The 24,403-nt window shown below is 46.5% G+C and overlaps 1 pseudogene across 1 annotated transcript in view; it reads right to left on the bottom strand.

Moving 5' to 3' along the window:
- Positions 1–1,377: 1,377 nt before the first annotated feature.
- The window catches only part of LOC146869484 (E3 ubiquitin-protein ligase TRIM39-like), a 127,631-nt pseudogene continuing 104,605 nt past the window's right edge, over positions 1,378–24,403 (bottom strand). Inside the window, exons 5-6 of the transcript XR_014959965.1 lie at positions 9,851–9,903; positions 1,378–7,980 (exon numbers count right to left, since the gene is read on the bottom strand). The product of XR_014959965.1 is annotated as an E3 ubiquitin-protein ligase TRIM39-like (transcript). The remainder of the gene's footprint in view (positions 7,981–9,850; positions 9,904–24,403) is intronic.

Raw genomic sequence — 24,403 nt, forward strand, 5'->3', positions numbered from 1 at the left:
TTGTCAGATAGCCTTTTTTTATTCCTTATTATTATATATTTATTTCTGACTCTTACGTATGGCTACTGTATTCCAATGTATTTGTTTTTATCTATAATAAAAATATTTGAAAACAAACAATAAAAATGTAAAGGTAACTTTGGCGTTTATAGTTCCTGCAGGAGTAAGAAGGGAGTTTTATCTGGTGGCTGTTTGCACTCCTGTTAAAGTAGCGCAGTGGATTAAGTTGCCTGCTGCAAATAACCTTTCCTTGTGTGTCCAGAGCTTTTCAGACAACAATAAAAATATAAAGGTAACTTTGGCGATTAATGTTCCTGCAGGAGAGGGATCGGAGTTTAATCTAGTCGCTGTTTCCACTCCTCTTAAAGTAGCGCAGGGGATTAAGATGCCTGCTGCTAAGAACATATCCTTGGTGTTCAGGCGTTTTCAAGCAACAATAAAAATTTAAAGGTAACTTTGGCGTTTTATGTTCGTGCTGGAGAGAGATTGGAGTTTTATCTAGTTGCTGGTTCCACTCATGTTAAAGTAGAGCAAGGATTAAAGTGTCTGCTGCAAAGGACATTTCCTTGTGTGTCCAGAGGTTTTCAGACAACAATAAAAGTGTAAAGGTAACTTTGGCGATTAATGTTCCTGCTGGAGAGAGATGGAAGTTTAATTTAGTGGCTGTTTCCACTGATGCTAAAGTAGTGCAGAGGATTAAGATGCCTGCTGCAAAGAACATACCCTTGTGTGTTCAGAGGTTTTCAGGCAACAATAAAAATGTAAAGGTAACTTTGGCGATTAATGTTCCTGCTGGAGAGGGATCAGAGTTTTATATAGTGCCTGTTTCCAGTCATGCTAAAGAAGCACTGAGGATTAAGATGCCTGCTGCAAAGAGCATGCTCTTGTGTATTCAGAGGTTTTCAGGCAACAATAAAAATGTAGGTGACTTTGTCGATTAAAGTTCTTGTTGGAGAGCGATGGGAGTTTTATCTAATGGCTGTTTCCACTCATGCTAAAGAAGCACTGAGGATTAAGAAGCCTGCTGCAAAGAACATGTCCTTATATGTCCCGAGGTTTTCAGGGAACAACAGAAATGCACTACAACATACCTTAAAAACAATGGCAAAGCCAATAGCTCTGGCTAAACACTTCTCAGGTCCCAAAAATGAGACCTATTGGCTATGCCAATGTTTGTTTAATTCTTCAGAGACTTTTATCATAAGTTACATGATGTTTGGTACATGATTCACATGGCAAACAGTCTGCTCTTGTTTTAACATTGTACAAGGAAAAGCGATGGAAAATGCTACTTACCAGAATGCATCTGTTCTTGGCATGTAGAGCTGCAGAATCACATACTGTGCATAGATCGCCATCTGGTGTTGGGCTCGGATGTTTGCACTTTGTTGTTTTCATAGAAAGTCTTTGTAGTCACGAGATAGGTGACTCCTCCTTTGGTCTATAGTGCGCATGGGTATAGTCAGATTGTTTTACGCCATAAAGGGAAATGATGGAGTTTGTAAGAAACAGAAAAAGGATGGCCATGTGTGATGTATCTAAATAAGATAGTACTGGAACAGATAAAGGTATGCGGGTGGGCGTATGTGATTCTGCAGCTCTACATGCCAAGAAGAGATGCATACTGGTAAGTAGCATTTTCCATTCGAGGCATATGAGCTGCAGAATACATACTGTGCATAGACTCCACAGCAGTAGTCGCCCTTAGCGGTGGCTACCAACAGTAGTTTGGAAAAGTGTTATTAGCACAGCCTGGCCCACACAATAGTGGTTTGTGAAGGTATGTGGTGTAGACCATGTTGCTGCTTTAATGATGTCATCTAGGGGAATGTTCCCCAAGAATGCCATAGACACCCCTAGTTTGCGTGTGGAATGCGCTCTAGGGGAAATGGATAGCGTACGTTTTGCTTTGTGATAACATGTTTGGATGCATTTAACGATCCATCTTGCAATCCCAGCTTTTGATATAGGATTATGTGGTGGTGAGAAAGCTACAAAAAGCTGTTTTGTTTTCCTAAAAGTTTTTGTCCTTTCAATGTAGTAAAGAAGCGCTCTTTTAACATCGAGTGTATGAAGAGCCTGTTCTGCTACTAAGTCTGGTTGCAGAAAAAAGACAGGCAAGTCAACAGACTGGTTAAGGTGGAAAACAAACTATTTTGGGCAGGAATTTGGGATTTGTCCTGAGAACCACTTTATTGTGATGGACTTTTAAAAATGGTTCTTGTATAATTAGTGCCTGGATCTCACTGACTCTCCTGAGAGATGTGATAGCCACAAGGAAAGCTACTTTCCACGTGAGAAACTGTAACTCACATCTGTGTAATGGTTCAAATGGGGGACCCATGAGTCTGGTAAGGACAATGTTTAAATTCCATACTGGAGATGGTGGGAGAGTCTGGGAGGAATTATCCGTTTAAGGCCTTCCATGAAAGCTTTGATGGCAGGTACCTAAACAATGACAAATGTCTGTTTTGTAGGTAAGCGGGAATGGTGGCAAGGTGTAATCTTATGGGTGTGTATGCCAGATTACATCTTTGTAGATGCAAGAGGTAACAAATAATGTTTTGAATTGAGGCATCTAGTGGATCGATTGTGTTATTGCAATAAATGACAAATCTTTTCCACTTGGCTGCATAGCAAGCTCTAGCAGTAGGGCGTCTAGCCTCTTTAATAATATTCATACAGTCTGGTGGGAGATTGAGGTAACCAAACTCTAGGACTTCAGGAGCCAGATCGCTAGGTTCAGTTCAGCAGGATCTGGATGCCTTATCTTTCCATGGTTCTGTGTAAGAAGCTTTGGGGAGAGTTGTAGTTTTTGGTGGGGAACTAGTGAGAGTTCCAGGAGAGTGGTGAACCATGATTGTCGGCCCATGTTGGAGCCACTAGGATTAATGTGAGACTGTTTTGTTGAGCTCGCGCACTACTAATGGAATGAGGAGGAGAGGCGGAAAAGCGTACGCAAATCTGCCTGACCAGTTCATCCATATCGCATTGCCTTTGGACAGTGGATGTGGATACCTGGAGGCGACGCCTGGGCATTCTGCTTTAAATGTGAGGTGAAGAAATCTATGTCTGAGTTGCCCCACATTTGAAAGAACGGATGAAGAACTTGAGGATGAAATTCCCATTCATGGATCTGCTGACACTGACGACTGAGCAGATCCGCAATCTGATTGCGTACCCCTGGAAGATGTTCTGCTGGGAGGTATATTTCTTGCGGAATAGCCCATCTTCATTTGCTTTGGGCTAGTCGGGAAAGCTGCAGAGAGTGTGTCCCCCCCTGTTTTTGTATATAATATATTGCGGTCATATTGTATGTGTGGAGGAGGACAGCTTTGTTTGTGAGATGTGTGTGGAATGATTTTAATGCTAGAAAGATTGCTAGTAACTTCAGGTGATTGATGTGGAGTAACTTTTGTTGAGAGTCCATCTGCCTTGAATGGTGTGGTTTAAGAGATGAGCTCCCCAGCCGGTGAGCAATGCGTCTGTCGTTAGCAATATATGTGGAACCGGGTTGAGGAACCGCCACCTTTGGACAGATTTTCTGCGTTCCACCACTGCAGAGAGCGATGTGTCCAGCTGTCTACCAACACCAGCTCTGTAAGTTGACACTGAGCCTGGTTCCATTGATATGCCAAGCATTCCTGTAAAGGACGCAACTGGAGTCTTGCATGAGGTACTATGAAAATGCAAGAGGCCATCATTCCTATTAGCTGGTAGTGAGTGATGAGGCTGGAATGTTGTTATAAGGGATTGCATGCTGTGTATCCTGGCTGGATTGGGGTATGCAAGGGCTCTTGAGGTATCTATTGTAGCACCTAGATACTGTGGTGTGTGGGATGGTTGAAGATGCGACTTGGTGAGGTTTATTGTAAACCCTAAGTCGTGGAGCAGTTGAATTGTCTGGTGTGTGTGGTATACACACTGGCTGTGAGACTTGGCTTTTATGAGCCAGTTGTCCAGGTATGGAAACGCATGAATGTGTTGTTTTAGTAAGTGGGCTGCTACTACAGCTAGACACTTTGTGAACACTCAGAGGGCTGTGGTGACTTCGAATGGGAGGACCTTGAACTGATGATGTTGACCGTCCACTACAAATCAAAGTTATTTCCTGTGAGCGGGGTGAATAGGAATGTGAAAGTAGGCGTCCTTGAGATCTAGTGTGGCAAGGAAATCGCCTTGTTGGAGGAGTGTGAGAACCTTTGAGAGAGTGACCATGTGAAAATGGTTGGATTGTATGTAAAGGTTTAACGGCCTGAGGTCTAGAATTGGCCTGAGAGTGCCGCCCTTTTTTGGGATGAGAAAGTAAAGGGAGTAAACTCCTGTGCCTTTATGATATAAGGGAACTGGTTCTATTGCTTGCTTTTGTAGGAGAGAGAGAACCTCCCGTTTTAGGAGTGTTAGATGTTCTGTGGACATTGGACGTTGTCTGGGAAGTATGGTTGGGGGAGTTGAAGGGAGTTCCAGGCAGTAACCAGATTGGATAATTTGTCTCATCCATGTGTCTGTAGTGATGGAATTCCAGACAGGTAGGAACTGTGATAATTGTCCCCCGACTGGAGTGGAATGGTCTAGGGGGAGTTGAGGAAAGTCACTGTTTTGTAGTAGGGGGGGTTAATAGGGGGGGGGGGGGGTTCTGGTGTTACCCCGGCCTCTACCCTTGCTGTTATTTCCTCTATAGCCACCTCTAAAATATCTCTTGTTAGGGGATGTTTCTGTGGGGTTTTTGTAAGAGGAAGAAGTGGTATCTGTAGTGATGTTTTTGGATGCACCCCTATAGAAGGAGCGACAAAAAGAATCTCTTGGTGTTTGTGACTGTAAGGCTCCCATGGATTTGGCAGTCTCTGTGTCCTTTTTCATCTTTTCTAAAGATGTGTTCACAGTTGGTCCAAAGAGGTGTTCCTGATCAAATGGTTGATTGAGGATAGTGGACTGCACTTCCTGTTTGAACCCAGAAATGCATAACCATGCATGACTGCGCAACAGAACACTGGTGTTAACAGCTCTAGATGCTGTGTCTGCTGCATCCAGGGCTCATTTAATGGCTGTATTGGTAATTAATTTGCCCTCCTAGATCAGATCATTTGCTTTAGTTTTGTATTGATCCGGGTTAAGGAGCTTCTCAAGCTCATCATAATGAGCCCTGTCATACCTAGCAAGCAATTCCTGTGCATTGGCAATCCTCCAATAATTAGCTGCTTGTGAGGCAACCAGTTTGCCTGAGGCATCCAGCAGTTTAGATTCTTTGTCTGGAGGTGGGGCAGCACCGGTGGTCTGAGAATTGGCCCGTTTACAAGCATTTGAGACAACTAAAGAATCTAAAGGGAGTTCGCCTTTAATGTAGGTAGGTTCAGTAGGGGTAGGTTTAGATTTCATTTCAATCCGAGGATTGGGACTCTGGCCCCATATAACTCTGGTGCATGTTTAATAACACCCTTTAACATTGGTAATGTGCAGGTGGATCTTTGTGACTGTGCAGGTGTGTCCAGTGAGAAATCCTCCTCTATGGGGTCTGAATGTAGCTCAACCTCATGATATTTGGCAGCCCTATTAATAAGCTGAGCAAAACCTACATTATAATCCGGAGGGGATGATCTGGATGGATAGACATCTGGATCAGGCAGATCTGGAACATCTGCAGGATTATCATAATCTACCCATGGGTCAGGTGCTGGAGTATTGCAGTCATCAGTGTCATCTAATGGATCAACACCCCCACCGCCAAAGTCATACTCATCCTGTTGTGGTATAGGTGAGGGTGACAGTACTGGTGAGAGTACAAGTATAGGAGATGTAGGTCTAGTAGGAGGAATAGGAGAAGTAGGTCTTAAGGGGGAAGTTGCCATGTCCCTTTTCTTTACAAGTATCGCAGGAGAGTGTGAGGTATCCAGTTTCCTTTTCTTGGATGGAATATTGATGACATGATCTGTTTTGGGGTCAGTTTGCAATATTTTTTGCGTCGGATCGATAGGATCTGGACGAAACAGTTCCGCCTGTTGATTGTATCTTTTCGGCACCGACGTATTCGGTTCCGAGCGGAGTTTTATTTTTGGCTCTGAAGCTGTATATGGGTTTTTATGCACCATTGGCTTCAGTGGTGCTTTGGGATCCAACATTTTCCTCGGCTCCGAAGTTTTGTGTTGTTTCTTGGGGTCTGAGGGTTTATCTTGTTTTGGCGCCGGAGGGTTCGGCCCGAGGAAACAGGATGTGGCCGTTTTTGGTTTGGGTGCCGAGGGTGGTTTGTCAGCACCATACGACTGGCTCGGTCCCGAGCCGTCGGAAGGTTTGTGTTTGGTCTTCGGAGTCGTGCCAGGGGGCGGGGCTTCTGAAGTTTTCTCGGTTTCTAACTAGGCCCGCAGGCGAAGGCGTTACCGGAACCTTGTTGTTAAATCGGATGGGGCAGGGGCATCGTCGTCAGTACTCACAACTTGTTGACCTGGAGTAATCTGGTCATCGGCGTAGGAGTCGGCCGCGCCAGAAAAGATATGGAGTTCATCGGAGTCTTCTGCTTCTGGAACATCGGGGCCTCCTTCAAAGATGTCGTCCGGTACCGATGTAGCTAATCGAGCTATTACGTGTCGTCGAGCCTGGCGATCACGTATAGTTTTCTTGGATCGAAGGGAAGCACAGGCCCAGCAGTCCCTTTCCTCGTGTTCTGGTGAGAGGCAAAGGTTGCAGACCTCGTGGAGATCGCTGTGTGGAAATTTAGCCCAAACGGGGGCATTTTTTAAAAGGAGTTCTTTCCATTAGCTGCAGGGCCTGATGGCGCGATTGGGCCAACAGCCTGCGTCGACGAGCGGAATGGAAGATTTTCAGTTGTTGATGTTTGCGCGTCGAAGGGGGATGCTATCGAAAACAATACCCTTGAGAAGTGAGGGATTGCGCGTCGAAGGGAGGCCGAAACCTGGTACAGAGCCAGAGCGCAGCAAATCACATCCAGACCCGATGGCAGAAAAAATCAATCTGACGATGGAGTCGATGCCCATGCGCACTGTAGTCCAAAGGAGGAGTCACCGATATTGTGACTACAAAGACTTTCTAGGACAGCAACAAAGTGCAAACATCCGAGCCCAACACCAGATGGCGATCTATGCACAGTATGTATTCTGCAGCTCATATGCCTCAAACACAGTTTCACACGAGGCTTTCGGTTGTCATGGCACCATGTGGGAGGGTCAATAAAGAAGATTCTGTGGAATGTTGGGAGCTTGAAGATTCTACGGAATGTTGGGGTTTAGACTGTAGATGACAGTTCAGGGGGAAGGGGCGCTCTGCACATGGGGTTGGCTGACATCTATACATTAATAAATTCTACATGAGAAAATTACTGCCCCCCCCCCCCAAAAGACTTATCCCCCAAGGGAGCGTTATATTATTCAAAAGGGTCGCTCCTGGTCACATTATCACTGTAGAAGGGGGTGCGTGGGAGGGATGAGGGTCTGAAGCTCCCTGCAGCTCTCACACCAGTCTCATGTCCACTCCTTGATTGAGACTGAAGAACGGGAAGAGCCTCTCTGTGAATAGGGCCTGCTGGAAGGTGTAGAGAAGCTCCATAGAGTCAGCATTGTACAGGGACAGCCACCCCCCCTCGTAGTCCAGATACACCCCCAACTTCAGGGGCTTCTCACGAGGGGACAGAGGCAACCTAGGGGAGGTGAAAGCCTTGTAGTGACCATTCCACCCCTCCACACTCCAGACTCCAGACTCCCCCCTCAGGTGACCATGTGAAGTCTCCCTTCCTGTTCATAGACTCTGCTGCGACCCCCACATACCATGCTCCCCTCTGCCGCAGCAGTTGCACCTCCCAGTAATGTCTGCCGGAGGTGAACCCCTCGCTCCCCACCACACTGGGATAGAGGAAGTCGAATCTCTTGGGGGTGTCCGGCAGGGTCTGTTCTCTGCCTGTCCGTCTTACACGTCTCGACCCCTCAGACAGGAGGAGCCCAGGATGAGCTGTGTCAGGATCCAGAGACACCATCACTGCAGAGAAGAGATTCACAATTAGAGATTTAATTACACAAATAAAGGCTGTAATTACGGCTTCTGTATTACATATGATTAATTTACACCACATCTGGAAGGAGCACGCTGTCAGTATACTGCATTAGATGGTAAAAAGTGACAGCCACTCCAAGGTATACAGTACTAGTCAGTACACTGTATTAGATGGCACAGAGTAACAGAGCTGCTTGAAAGTCTACTGTACTAGGGAATACACTGTAATAGATGGAACAGAGTGACAGAGCTGTTTGGAGGTATCCTGTACTAGTCAGTGCACTGCATTAGATGGTACAGAGTAGTGGAGCTACCCCAAGTTATACTGTACTAGTCAGTACACGGTATCAGATGGTAAGAGTGACAGAGCTACTAGAAGGTATACTGTACTAGTTTAGTGACCCAGGTAGACACCACCCTTTAGGGATGCTTCGATTGGTTGGCATTAGTAGAATTAATGAGTGTAGATACAGTTGTTATTCCAGGTGTAAGGCCACAGCAGGTAAACTCATGCACAGATACCACTCAGCAGATCTTGTTGTTGGACCCTGTGTCTTTTAGATTTAAACAGACTTTGCAGTCACTGCCTTTGACTTTAGCGGTCTAAAGAGGCCACCTCCATATCCTTACAAGACCTCAACCAGGATTTGGGGGGTCACACTTAAGGTTCTGATTAGAAGTGGTGTGGACGAGACACATTTGGTTGTGACGTAAAGGCCGGAAAGCTGAGGTGTATCTCTTGAGATGTCCAATCTGAGGTCCATGTTCGCAAGGCCCTTGTCTAGCCTTAATAATGTCTGAGAGGGAATAAATATTTCTACCTCAGGACAGTGCAGCTAGAGAGAGGATCATTTTAATCTGATCAACTTCCAGCAGGGCCCGGTCCCAGGCCTGAGCTAAGCTCTAGTGAAGTCAAGACTACAGTGTTGTGTGGGAGGGTTTTCACTTTTCCCAATAAATTTATTAAAACTTTTTTTAGAGAAAGAAAGCATCATTTGTGAGTTAGAAAGTTACGGGGGAACAAAGCAAGATTAAAATGTGGGTGCATGATTATTTACAGACTTATTTGAGACACAGGTATTTTGTAGAAACACTACATGGGCTGAGCCAGAATATCTCACTGAACTCCACCGCCCTGTCAGGAGCCACAGTCCAAAGATTCCTAATAACAGTTTTGGGTCAACACCAATTGGACTAAAAATTGAAGTTTCTGCCCAACTAGTATTCCAAGTGACACAATATTACCGCATGCAGTATAGCCATGTGCAACATAACCATGTGCTTCATAACCAAATGCAGTACAGCCACATGAAGCATAAACACATGCAGTATTACGGCATGGGGTTCCACACTACCAGATATTACCGGGGACATATTCCACTTTGGTGGAAATGAAAGAACTTTGTAGCAGGAAAATGACAAATGGAAGTTAAACTCTGTTAATGCTGTGGCACATATACAGAATGGAGAGAAGTAGAAATCTAGAAAAATCTGGAAAAGACAATGTTTACAGACACAAATCAAGTAACTGTAACCTGACGTGAGTGCACATTACCATTAAATACCATACCAAATCATAACACACCATATTATACCATGATCCCACCCCATAGCACACCACACCATCCAATCCCACCATAATGTTCCATACCATACCATATAACATCCCATACTATAAAATTCCATTCCACAATACCCAATCGCATCCCAATCCTTTCTATCCCATACCACCATAACTTTCCATACTATACCATAGCATTCCACACCATACCTACCATAGCACACCACACCACACCACACCATACCGTTTTAATGAACAGTAACATACAGAGCTAATCATCACAATGATATTTACCTTTATAACTCTTCACCACCATGTCTGGGCACTGAATCTTCAAATTATTACACCTGTAATAACACACACCATCTTTTTATTAAAGAGCAATGACAGCTACATGAACATCACATAAGACCCATATTTGAAATAAGATTCAGTATTAAGAGCAGCGCCTGCGGACTACTGCTCAGTGTGAGTTACTGTTCATACACTACAGTCAAAGCTCGAACGATATCCAAAAGTGACTTTAATATCTTATGCCAGGATATGGGTGTTCTAAGGCAAATAGCTCAGTGAGGACAGCGTACTTCATGTGATGCTATGGAGTGCCTTGTGTGGGTCTTCTAGGAGCGGAGGTTATCTCAGTGAGAGGGGCTGAATACAAAGTTATATCTGCTGGAGTCTTGTGTATATACTTAATAAATACCTTCTTAACTGAGGTCCACGTGCATGCCTACCAGCACCCACAACACAACACTGCCACACCCAATCGCTGCCGGTGTAAACCTTGTCACCATTCCTCTACAACCAAGATGTTTCGGTAGCTTCTTCTGGGGGTAGGTAAATCGGGTGTTTTTAAAAATTATTGGCTGCAAAATTAAGGTAAGCCCCTGCCTGATCCTGTTTAGGATGGACTTGTGCCCTTACTGGGATGAGTTAAACTCGGATCAGGCCTCGCTGATATTTTTTCTGATATCGCTAGCAAGAAAGAAAATCTGTACAAAATGTATTACTCCCGTTCCGCCATTGGTATCAGAATGGCTCAGATCTGTAACAGATGTCAGTAGACTGGACTTGGACTGTAAGTCGGTGTCAGTAGATAAAAGATGGCGTCCGTTTGTGATATGGCAAAGATGATTACACCTCTATCTTGCTGAGAAATGGGTGGTTCTCCTTCCTACGAAAAGGCAAAACTATAAGAAATATTCAATAGACACATACGCTGGATACTCCGAGTGAAGGCGTCTTGGCTCACAGCTTACTTAGCTGGATGGTGATACGAGGACAAAAAAATGTAAACCATTCCTCTACTACCGTGGAAGGATTATCACACAACCTCTGTTACTGCAAACTCATCATTGCTGCTCTAGAACTTAAGATCAAAAACCTCTCTAAAAATATATCCTCAGTTTTACAAGAGGGCTCAGTGAGGTAAGTGCTCACTGCTGGCATCTGTCGGACCTGTAAAATATAGCTGTGAATTCCATCAATGCAAACTCATCCTTTCATCCTTCTTGGGTTGTTGCACTACACACCATCAAAGTGGAAAACTGTTGAATGCTCAAAAGCTGCCGTACTTTGGGAGATCTCTGCCCACATACTATCACTACAGAGGTAGACAGGCACACAATCCCTGCCAATGTAATCAGTCATCACTGCTCTAGAACCTTGAAGGGATTCGCACACAACCGCTAACACTGTAACCACAGTCATCGCTACTATAGAACCTTGGTGGGATTAGCACCCAACCGCTAACATTGTTTTCACCATCATCACTGCTCTGGAACCTTGATGGGATTAGCAAACTACCGCTAACAGTGTAATCACAGTCATCACTGCTATAGAACCTTGGTGGGATTAGCACACAACCGCTAACAGTGTAATCACAGTCATCACTGCTATAGAACCTTGGTGGGATTAGCACACAACCGCTAACATTGTTTTCACCATCATCACTGCTCTGGAACCTTGATGGGATTAGCAAACTACCGCTAACAGTGTAATCACAGTCATCACTGCTATAGAACCTTGGTGGGATTAGCACACAACCGCTAACAGTGTAATCACAGTCATCACTGCTATAGAACCTTGGTGGGATTAGCACACAACCGCTAACATTGTTTTCACCATCATCACTGCTCTGGAACCTTGATGGGATTAGCAAACTACCGCTAACAGTGTAATCACAGTCATCACTGCTATAGAACCTTGGTGGGATTAGCACACAACCGCTAACAGTGTAATCACAGTCATCACTGCTATAGAACCTTGGTGGGATTAGCACACAACCGCTAACATTGTTTTCACCATCATCACTGCTCTGGAACCTTGATGGGATTAGCAAACTACCGCTAACAGTGTAATCACAGTCATCACTGCTATAGAACCTTGGTGGGATTAGCACACAACCGCTAACAGTGTAATCACAGTCATCACTGCTATAGAACCTTGGTGGGATTAGCACACAACCGCTAACAGTGTAATCACAGTCATCACTGCTATAGAACCTTGGTGGGATTAGCACACAACCGCTAACATTGTTTTCACCATCATCACTGCTCTGGAACCTTGATGGGATTAGCAAACTACCGCTAACAGTGTAATCACAGTCATCACTGCTATAGAACCTTGGTGGGATTAGCACACAACCGCTAACATTGTAATCACAGTCATCACTGCTATAGAACCTTGGTGGGATTAGCACACAACCGCTAACATTGTTTTCACTATCATCACTGCTCTGGAACCTTGATGGGATTAGCACACAACCGCTAACACTAATCACAGTCATCACTGCTCTAGAACCTTGGTAGGATTAGTACACAACCGCTTTCACTGTAATCACCATCATCGCTGCTCTAAAACCTTAGTGGGATTTGGACCGAGCCGCTAACACTATATTCATCATCACCGTTCTAGAACCTTGGTAGAATTAGCACGCAATACCTATAACTTTAATCCCCTTCATTGGTAATCTAGAACCTTGGACCAATAAACACACAATCCCTGCCACTTTAAACCCCATCTTCCCGGATCTAGAACTTTTAATGGGATTAGCGCATGTAGGACGGTAGGATCGGACTGCATGGTTACCCCCACTTTTTTCCTAGTGTTTTGCTGGTTTTTGACTACTCTGACTGGGATCCTGCTAATCAGGACCCCAGTATACCTGCTTTCTCCCTAAATTGGTTGTGTTATATACTTTGGTACACTCCAGATTGGATACTGGGCTACCTTTATCAGTCCCTAGTATATGGTAAACATGTACCCAAGGAATAGGTACCCCAGAGGCCTCCCATGGGCTGCAGCATGCATTATGCCACCCACGAGAGGCCATGCAAAATGGAACCTCAGGTTTGCTATAGCAGCCTGTGTAAACTGGTGCTTGCACCTCTTACTTTAGATATAGGATCACTATATCTATATATATCACTACACTTAAAACCTTATACATTCACCCCTATAGCAGGCCTTAACAAATCCTGAAGGCAGGGTGCTGGGTTTTACGTGAGAGGGTTCCCCTGCATGAGTAGGGCCCCTCTGCAGCCTACGGACACCATTCTTCCAGGTTGTACGTGATACTGCCAGACATATAGGTAGAGGCGCATTATAACCTTGAGGTATATGCTATCTCGAAAATGATCGCAATGAAGTATATCGGATTTGGTGTCTGACACCTTGGAATCATACCTCCACACCAGTAACTGGTGTGGAGGTATGATTCCTCCCCTCAGAACCAAGGTTCTGGGGGTACCCAAGTCTACTGGTACCAACTTTCTCGAGCCTTACAGCACAAAATGGATGCTGCCAGCCACAGACATGATTCTGCCCTCCTGATGCTGCTCGAGCAGGGGAAGGGAGCACAGTAGGCATCCTGACACAGGGAGGTGTTACCCCCTCCCAGGCAGGATTTAGTATATTGGGGCTCGGTGGGTGCACTGCCTCAGTGCCAGAAAGTCTGCACGAAGGCCACATTTGGTGTCCTTGTGCATTGCCCAGTTCAAACTAGACCTGGGAGCCATTTGCTCCTGCTCTGGCGCGAAACTGGACAAAGGACATGGGAGTAGCCTCCCCCTGACCTGACCCTCCCCTAGGAGGGTCCCAAGAATCTGTCCAACCCTCTCCCGTGGGTATAAAATGGGTTAACTGGCTACAGGACATTAGATTTTACGTGGACAAGATTCTACAAGAAGAAACCACTATGCTTGACCATCTGAACACCGCTGGACTCGCTGGACCTCCCTTGGACTGTACTTAGTCTCCCTTGCCGTCCGAAGCTGCTCCAGTGTCTGAGATCCGTACAGGCTCCGTGCAGGACCCTGTGAACACCTCAAGACAAACTAAGCATTTCCCTTGGAGTGAAGGAGTCACTCCCCTGCAAAGCAGTCACAGCAACGCAATTGACCGGTCCACTGTTCCCGAGCTCCTACGGACTCCGACGATCCCAGCAACACAGGAGGTGGGTGCCTGAAGGTCTCCGAAGTGGATCTACCCTCTTACCAAGTTGGAGGCTAGTATCCCTCGTGGGGACTGCATAACCCGTACCTCTGTGCACCGCGTATATTTGCAACAGCACAGACCCATTGTGTGCGCAACAATTCTGTGCATTGGGCTATCTGTAGTCCTGACCCCAGCGCACCTTTCCTGAGAAGGACTCTGGCATCTTTGCACTCTGTGCCCTGCCAGCTGGTATCCTGAGAAACTGCCTGAGGTCCCCTCGCGACTCCTGTGTCTCTGGCCTGTGGGTCCACTTGAGGGTCATCTTTCCTTTTCTTGTGCTCCCCTGGTTGCTCCAGGCCTGCCTAGACTACCCTTGCTGTGGCGAGTCTCCTGGTCCTTGCTGGACCAAACCGACACCGATCTTGACCTTCCCCGTTGGTTGCAGCTGCCAAGGCTTGTTGGTGCGCCTGCCGGACATCGACCCCTCAGCACTCTACATCCTTCGTGGGACAGCTCGCTTCCAGCTCCTGGACGTCCAAGACGTCTCCTGAGCCCCGCAGCTGAAGAGTCAAGACCACCGTCAACACACCTGAAGCACCCATCATCGGTGGGCATTCGTCTACTGAGCCCCTGGTCACTCCAAAGTGACCCAGACTCTGTCCCCTCTGCTTTCAGGTTCTTCTCACTTAGAATCCACGTTTGGATTCCACCGGACATTCTTCATACTTCCAGCAGCAGCAGCAGCATTTCTTGGTCGACATCCATTGGAAACGACGAAGGTTCCGACGCCACTTTGTGCCTATGCACCTGGCTCCTCTGGGATAGGTAACTCCGATACCCGTGTATCCACGAGTGGGTTGGCTCTCCAACCTTCTAAGTTTCACGGAGGGTCTTCGTAATCTGCTGGGAAGTGTGGCTCTCCAACCTTCTACGTTTCACGGAGGGTCTTCGTAATCTGCTGGGAAGTTTGATTTTTCTTTAAATTTCCAACCGCGACTTTCCCTTTAAATTTTATGGAGCATGCGGTCGTGTTCCCATACTGCACCCGTCCTCCGTGGGGTTCCCATCTACTCACCTTGGGTGGTTCCTTGGGATCCTAGCAATTCTACACCTTCCAGACCAGGTCCGGCCCGAAGTCGTGGTACTTATGCCACTTTATTAGTATATTGTTTGGTCTCCCCTTGGAGCCCACTGTGTATTGTGCTACTTACGAATGATTCTATACAACTGTGTTATGTGAATTGTGTTCTATCCTCGGGTGGATGATACTAGAGAGTGTTCTATATAATACATGCATATTTTTATAACTACTGTGTGGGTTCTCTTTCATTTAACCAATACTATAAGGTTGTTTCTGGTAAAACAAACTGCTTAACATTCCTTCGAGACTTAGCCTGAAGGCTGCTCTCCATAGCTACCCCTAGGATAGCTTTCAATAAAGGTTATCTTTAACCTAATCACCATAAGGGTTGTTTGGACTGGTGCAAGGTGCCAACTTTAATTAGTGGATAGCATATGCCAGGCCAACTTCACAGTGCACCATACTACCCCTGCAGAAAGATGAATTGATGTCACTATACGCTGTAACCACGAGGCACTGTTACTGCTTAGGATTATTCCTTCATCTTTGCCTGAACCGGTCTGTGGCATCTATAGGATCTATCTGTACATTTATCCTATGGGAGATCCACAGGATCTGTACAAAAGGAAGAGGGGGGGACCGGGAGCTAGTTATGGTCCAGTGTCTGTGCTCATCCTGATTATTGGTACCGCTAAACGTCTCTCCGAAGCATTAATTATCAAGATCAATATCGCAGAGAATGGACTGAAAACTGGGATCAGTATTTCAGCCTACAAAACCCGTTTAGCGGAAATTAACGCAGAGATGACTGACCATCGAGATTATTTATTACAGCAAAAAGTGTCAAAATTACAAAAAGACATTAAAAGATTTGACAGGGAGAAGATATACCCGTACACTAAAGAGGAATACAGACCATCAGACAGTGATGCTGGCTCAGATGACGGCTCTACAACATCTACGAACTCAGGACGATCCATGTACAGCAATTCCAGCAATAGCAGCTGGGGTAGGAACGTTAACAAACCGGGCCTACTCCCTCCACCTCCGATGCCACCTATGTACGGTTATGCACACCAACCTTTCCCTCAACAAGGCCCGATGTGGTTTCCAGCCTTTCCGGGTCAACACCCAGGTTACCAACAACCATTCTTCCCCAATGCACCTCCTCCTTTTCAGAACAGAGGCAGGGGACGAGGCAGAGGCAGAAGAAGAGGGCAAAAACAAGTCCAGTGGCAAGATCAAGAGACACAACAGAGAACAACGAGGAGCTCAACACTCCCAAGACCCTGATAGTGAACCTCACAGACAGACACCTGAACACAGACGAAACGGCAGTCTTGGAACTGGGCTTAGGATTTGTGCCCACCCCCAAGGAGGATAATTTCCGCCTGAACGAGGAACTACAACAACTCTTCCGTAAGATCCGCCTCAAATCCTTTTTCAACAACAACCTCACTCCTGACCGCCAAGACACCGGACTGAGACCACCCTCCAAATTTACTCCATCAGCGGGTATGGTCCCAAGTGAAGTACTGACGTTTGAAAAAGCAGTCCTTAAGGAGGCCAACAACCTGAGGAGTCGGCATGTCTTTGACAACCTACCCAAGAAACTCCGTGAGGCGGTACATTCACTCACCGAGGATGAAACCATCATTATAAAACCGGCGGATAAGGGAGGAGCCACTGTCATATTGTCAGTAGAGGATTACGAAAGAGAATGCGTCAAACAACTCGGGAGATCCGAATACTACAAGAAGTTGGAGACTGATCCCACCGAGAGACTTCTATCACGGATACGCATCCTTGTCAACGAAGCTACCAATGAGGGGTGGATCACAGCCCACGAGGCGGCATTCCTTATTAACGAGAACCCTAGGATGCCGTACTTCTACCTACTACCCAAAATACACAAGGGCATCATTCCACCACCAGGACGACCGATCGTCTCTGGAATAGGCTCGCTATTGGAGCCACTGAGCAAGTTCAGTGACTTCTTCCTCCGACCTATGGTACAAGCCACTCCGGCCTACTTGAAAGACACCAGGGACGTCTTGAACCTGATACAAGAGATCAACGAGAACAATACCGAGCCCATCAACCTCCTCTTAACTTTAGACGTAGAGGCATTGTATACAAACATCCCGCAAGATGCTACGATTGAAGTAGTTGAACAACTCTTACTCGAGACAGACTTAGCCACCAACACACCTGCGAGCTTCATCACAGAACTGATCATGCTGGCCCTTAAGAACAACTTCTTTATGTACAAGACCACCATTTACCATCAGATACAAGGGACCAGCATGGGGAGTACATTCGCGCCGAGCCTGGCAGGGCTGTACATGGCGCATTTTGAGGCTAATAACATCTTCACTGAGAATAACCCCTACAGAGAGAACATGGTAACGTGGAAACGATACATCGATGATGTGCTCATCCTATGGAAGGGTGGTGCGGAGACCTGCCAGGAATTCTACACATGGATAAACAACTTGAACCCTCACCTACGTTTTACCAAAACAGAAAGTGAAAAAGAGATTCCTTTCCTGGATCTACTGATCACCCTCGAAAGGGGTAAACTCAACACTACCATCTACAAAAAAACGACTGATTGTAACAGCCTACTTGATTTTCACAGCCATCACCCCAAAGCACTGAGGGAAAATTTGCCCTTTGGACAATTCCTGCGGATTCGCAGGAATTGTAGTGACACCCATGAATATGACATTCAAGCAAACTCCCTCACATCTAATCTAAAAGAAAGACATTACCCTGAAAGGGTCATACAACGAGCATGCAAACGAGCCAGGAACAACAACCGCCAGGCACTCCTAGAAGAAAAAACTAAGGAAACCGACAACACCATCACCTGTGTCACAACCTTCACCCCTCTATCAAACCAAATCAAAAACATCGTGAACCGGAATTGGAGAATTCTGAACACAGGTAATCTCATGTTGGAGCGCCCCAGGTTTGCGTTCAAGAGGACTACCAACCTACGGGACCAACTGATCAACACGAGACCACGCGTGAAGACCATTCGTCAGGAATCCACCTTATGGTCCCTCCCTGCTGTAAAAGGCCACTACCCATGCGGCAATTGTAGGGCATGTCCCTTCACCAAACATACTACACACTTGGAGCTGGACAAAGTCACGTGGGACCAACGGAGCCACACGAACTGCAACACAAAAAACTGTGTGTACCTCATCACCTGCCCTTGCACACTGCGCTACGTGGGGATGACCACAAGACAGGTGAAACTAAGGATAAGCGAACATAGGAGTACGATCCGACGGGGGAGAACAGCAACCAGACTAACGAATCATTACATGGAAAAAGGGCATACATGTGACGACATCAAGTGGACAGTTTTGGAAAACAATCAACACTGGAATAATAACACCCTACTGCGCAGAGAACAACGCTGGGTACATCGTCTCCGGACCAATGAGGTGGGCCTGAACGACGATATACCATGGACTGAATTATAACCCAATATGAGGGGTTTATATGCCAAATCAGCAGTACACACCCATAACTACATTCTTACGAACTCACACCTAGCCATATACATGCCTATGGTCTCCTTTATCCTCGTGATACCTCTCTTCATTAAGCAATTATGTTCAAATGAGACAGGAGGCTCTAGAATATGTTTCCCTGAGTCACCTGCCACACAACGACCTTAAGACTGAGGTACGATCTAGCCATAACAAGCCCAGGGTCTCCCTTATCTTCATGACACCTCTCTTTTTTGGAGCGACACTGTTCATATGAGATAGGAGGCTCTAGAATACGCTTCCCTGAGTCACCAGCCACACAACGACATTAAGACTAAGGCACGACCGGCCCCTCCCTAGGGGGTTCTGTCGCAACTAGGAGCACCCTAACAACTTGACTCCACTTTCGCTCCCTTAGCTTTGACCAATCTGATAGGGAGCTACCCGTAATATCATGATAATGAGATTGGTACGTAATTTCTCTCCTTCCTCCCCCCCCCCCCCTCCTCGATCCCCCCGAGTCTCATTTAACAATCAACAATAAACTCTCCCGAGTTCACGACTGACTGTACATCAGTGGCAGCATGATGCTCCAACACTAAGACGAGTTATTCAAATTATGACCGCCCTTTTTTCTGTACTAGATGGGCTTTTTCGAACCGTGTAGATAGTTTGCTAAACGCTACTCAGCTGTATACACATAACACTGAGGACTGCACAGACACATAACCATGGCAACAGCAGAACGAGAGCCGGAACCACATTTTTTGATACACGCATGCGCCTCGTTCACCTGTCTACCTTCTGCACATGCGCGTCTAACACACACTAACGAAAACACAGCTGCTCCTCGTTAACGACCGGACACGGATCTTGCCCCAATTAAGTCAACGCGGGCACTACATAAGAAACCCGTAGAGATCCTCGTCTCCATTCCAGGTAGGAGGACGACTGGGGTAGGTGGTGAAGAGGCCACGCCGGAGCAAAACTGTGAGTAAAAATGCATTTATGAGTACTGAGGAGACTGACCATTGACTTAAATATAGTGTACAAGACAGCTCAGACAAGTTTGGAATCTATATGAGCTGGATTGACTAGCAGTTGCCTGTCATTTATTCCTTTTTCACAGCACTAGAAGGTGTGTACGCTCGTCCCCTAACCTATGGAGCATTATTCTCCCCGTCTTTAGGTGAGTGTTTGTAACATATAGCAGTAGGAACCGTAATGACAGACCTATACACTGTATGCCACATGAGGCTTTGGACATTTGGTTTAAACCTCTACCACGGTCAGTGCCTGGACTAATGGGCGACTCCGGTCGGCGACGGGCTGTCTCCTTTCCAGGTCCCTTTCCCTGGCCCAGGCACCCGGCAGCTTATCGTTGAGACCCCATCACGCCACCACCCGTGAGTGGAGGCGATATCCCTTCTGTATGTATGTTTTTATTGTGCACTCGTTTTTTTGAATATCTTGGATAGGTGAACATTCTTTAATAGGCAGGATGTTCTCCTTTTTCTTTGTTTCCATATTTACCTAGGCTGTCTATCCTGGAGCGACCTGACTCTCACACAGAGAGCAGTGCTACCTCGGAGTGTACGCCCGGATAGTAACTGAGGGTAGTATCCCTTAGTGCACATTCACTTTCACTCTTTTTTGGTCCTGAGGAAGCGCCAGGGATCCTCTTTTGGACCATTGGGGCGCGAAACATGTCGACCGCATGACCACACACAAGTTACCTAATGGCACATTATTTCCAATAAGGTAACACCCAACCTACGGGTTTTTTATTATGTCAAGGGTGCTATTCACATTAAACCTTATCCCAGTAACCCTTAGACATTTTTAGGCTATCACGTCACTAACACACCCCATCACCACACATCTTTTTATTAGGACCCAAACCACACACCCGCATGCACCAAACGGCGTTTTCTCTAAAAGATCTCCGCTAAAGTGACCCTTCGGGGGACCCGTAGGGCATTGCAGCGCCGGCCCGACGAGGAGCAAACGCCCAATGATGAAGCATGACATCCTTCGGGGTGTGTGAGGGCAACAAGAGAAACTAAGGTATGACCCCCCCCCCCCACCTAATCCTAGTGTAGTTGGGTCTAATACTAGCCTAGGCCTCTCGCCTCGTTTATCTCTTTCTTTTTGCCCTTTCCCTCTCTAGGAACAGTGTCTACATTTGAATATTATAGATCCACAGGATCCGCATGGGCATTCATTTTTATTAAATGATAGATAAGATTACGGTCTGGAATTCTTCTTTGAGTGTATAGTTGTGTAGAACGAGATGTGTTAAATAAGACCCACCACTGTGCACTGGAAGTCCCCACGTGAGGAGGATGTGCATCCAAAGCCCATTATCCAATCCCAGGCTGTGGTTATGCTACACCTAAAATGCATCCATCTGATTATCTTTAATGGGTAAAAAATAGGATGCAGTTCATTAGACTTTCATCTGCATGGATTGTGCAGTCAGAGCCCCCCAGCTCCCACTGATTGGCCCTCGAAAATATGGTAACTTTGGTTTACACCGGATTGGTACATTTAATTAACTTGTAAGCCCCTAGGAAACGGTACTACCTCTACCCAGGGCATGTAAATTAAATGCTACTAGTGGGCACCAGCACTCGTTATGCCACTCACTAAAGTACCCTTTTAAAACATGTCTCAGGCCTGCCACTGTGTTTTAAACTAACATTTCGACCTGAAAAAATGAACCTTGCGCCAAGCCTAAACCTTCCTTTTAGGTTGAGCTTAAGCGTATGACCTCTTACATAATAATTATACTTCTCTAGTGGTCTTAAAGCCATCCCCCTTGCGTTTGATTTGTTTGTTTCAGTGTCCTTTAAAAATCCCTGCTTGCTAGTGGTCAGTCCTGTCTCTTTTTTTTTAATTATATGTCTTTATTAACACTTAAGACACTTGTGGCAAGGCATTCGTACGTTCTCGGGGTTACACATCAAATGGCACCGTACATTCAGGGTCTCAAACATATCTGGATTAATTACATCACAGCCTTGTATCAGTTCCATAACGAACACCGTAACCCCAACAACCAGGGCCACTCAACATCAGTCCCCTTGTCAACATCAATCCCCTTGCCTATAACACTGAAGTGCCTGACCCAGCTTTACATCATAGCCAAAAATATTTCTGTAACAAATAACTGCAGCTCCCATCCCCCACCCCCCCCCCCCTCCAACCCACAACGAAATCCCTCCCCACCATCCCGTCTGGTATACTCTCAGTAATATAACACTGGGTGTCTGCCCGTTATACACTTCACTGCATTATCCAACACATCGAACATGTATGTCTCAAGTGATCTCCCAGCTCATTACCCAATCCTACAATTTCAGTGGCCCCCTTCTGTGCCCCCCCCCCATCTTTACTAAGATCTTCTATCACCACTTTCCACGCCCTCAGATCATCTTCCAGCTTTTCATCATGCCTAACCTGTTTGATCCGGATCACCTCTGCTGTCGCCCACTCCCTCACATCCCGCACCCATTGCGCTTTTTGAGGTGGTTTGCGACTTAGCCAGGAGATAGCTATCCGACGCTTGGCTAACACCAGTCCGAATAGGGCAAACTTCCTACTAAGATTTTTGTTTTTGGGTCAGGGTAGCAAACCCAGCAGGACCACCCGTATCTCCTGTGGCAGCACCCACTCCATCGCGGTTCGCAACGTACCCAAGACACCATCCCAGAAAAGTTGGAGTTCTGAGCAGGACCAGACCATATGAAGGAATACAGCCTCGGCTTCCCCGCATCAGGGGCATTGCCCTGAGCACTCCGGGTAAATCCTGTGTAGCATCTTTGGTGTGGGGTATGTCCGATGTATATAATTAAATTGGATCAGTCTGAACCGTGCATTGGAGCTCACTTGCTTAATCCCTTCATCCAGTCTGTCTCCGTTCGAGCTCCCTCTGTCAGCGTCTCCCATCTGTCCTGTATCGGAAGTGCCTGAACCATCTGGTCAACTCTGATAGCTCGGTATAGGTGGAATACTAATCTGTGTCCTTTAGCCATTGTTAGCAGGATCTGTAACACCTTGGACACGGGGGGACGAGGGGGAGAATCTTCGGGAAACATGGGCCATACCTCTCTAGCTACCTTGGCTATCTTCGTATATTGTAGGAACTGTCCTGGGCCCAATGTAAAGGTCCAGACAGCCTGTTTGTGTGTGATATATTGCTTATTAATGTATAAGTCAACCATGGTGAGGAATCCCCCCTCCTGCCATCTGCGCACAGACAGATGTGGAGATCTGTAAAAAGGTGCGTGCAGCCCATAGGGGCATATCTGGGGCATATGGGGCCTTTTGCAGCACTCTCTGAACGACAAGCTCCAGACCTCCGCCACATGTCGTATGATATACGGGCTCGCTGATGGTATCTGCGTCCCCATCATTAACAGTTCAGGAAGTGTTTCATTTCCGTAGGTCCTCGCCAGTAGGGCCTTCTCCCAGTTTCCCTCATCATCCAACAAATGTGCTGCATAATAAAATTCCAGACATGGAACCTTTAGTCCACCCTTCTGAGAGGTTCTTTGGAGAGTAGCCAGACTTACCTGCTTACGTGTGGGCCCCCACAGCAAGTCAGTCAGAAGTCTATCTAAGGTGCTAAAATAGTGTTGGGAATCTTAAAGAAAGAGTGTTGCATTGTAAAAAGGCATTTGGGCAGGACAACCATTTTAGACAGGGCTATTCTCCCCATAAGGGTTAAAGGTAAATCTCGCCAGAAGTGTATCGAACTTCTTAGTCCCTCAATTACCGTCCCGATATTACGCGCCAAAAATTGTTCGGCCGTTCCCGCCAATCTAACTCCTAAATATTTAGCCGTGGTTCTTACCCATGGAAGCTCCACCCTAGGTAGTTCCCCCTCTGGGAGCGAGACCAACCCCCCCCATTGGGATTAATTTTGACTTCCCTGCATTAATTCGCAATCCTGATGTTTGCCAAAACCTGTCAAGTTCCAGTATTGCCTCGCCGGGGTTCCGGAGGTACACCAAGGTGTCATCTGCATACATAGATACTACATGGTTAGTTGCACCCAGCAGGATCTCAAAGGACTCCATCCCTCCTCGTAGGCTCACCGCGAAGGGTTCCATTGCCATGGCAAAATGTAATGGCGACAATGGGCACACCACTGTCTGGTACCCCGGTGTAGTCTAAAAGCTCGCAACACTAGCCTCCCCACCCGGATCTGAGCCCGGGGCTCCAAATACAAGAGCCAGTCCCAGGTCAGGAAGCATGGGCCCACGCCCATCGCCCTCAGGACCTCCCAAAGATAAATCCACCCAACTGAGTCGAAAGCCTGTTCGACATCTAGCAAAGCCAAAGCACACTCGTCCTGCCGCAGCAGGGGGAAGTGCCATACGTGGGCCAGCCGCATCAAACTGTTAGCTGTGCTGCGTTTGCTGTGCTGCGTTTGCTGTGCTGCGTTTGGGGATGAAGCCCGTTTTATCAGAATGGATCAAATATTGCACATATGGATGCAGTCGGGCCGCCATGATCCCACAAAGGACTTTTACATCAATATTTAATAGGGAGATGTCTGTATGATCCTGGCAGTTGAGTATCCTCACCCGCCTTGGGGATCATGACCACTAATGTCTCATTCATAGAAGACGGAAGCGCACTATTCTGTAGCGCCTCATTTTACACCTCCAACAGGCGATCCACTAACAGGGGTGCAAATCTCTTATAGAACTCAGCTGGTAAGCCATCACTTCCCAGGCTCTTCGCGGATTTCAAACTTCCCAGTACTTCCTCCCTCGAGATCGGTGTACCCAATAATTCACTAACCTCATTATC

Source organism: Triturus cristatus, chromosome 1_1, assembly GCF_964204655.1.
Source record: "Triturus cristatus chromosome 1_1, aTriCri1.1, whole genome shotgun sequence".
NCBI lineage: Eukaryota > Metazoa > Chordata > Amphibia > Caudata > Salamandridae > Triturus > Triturus cristatus.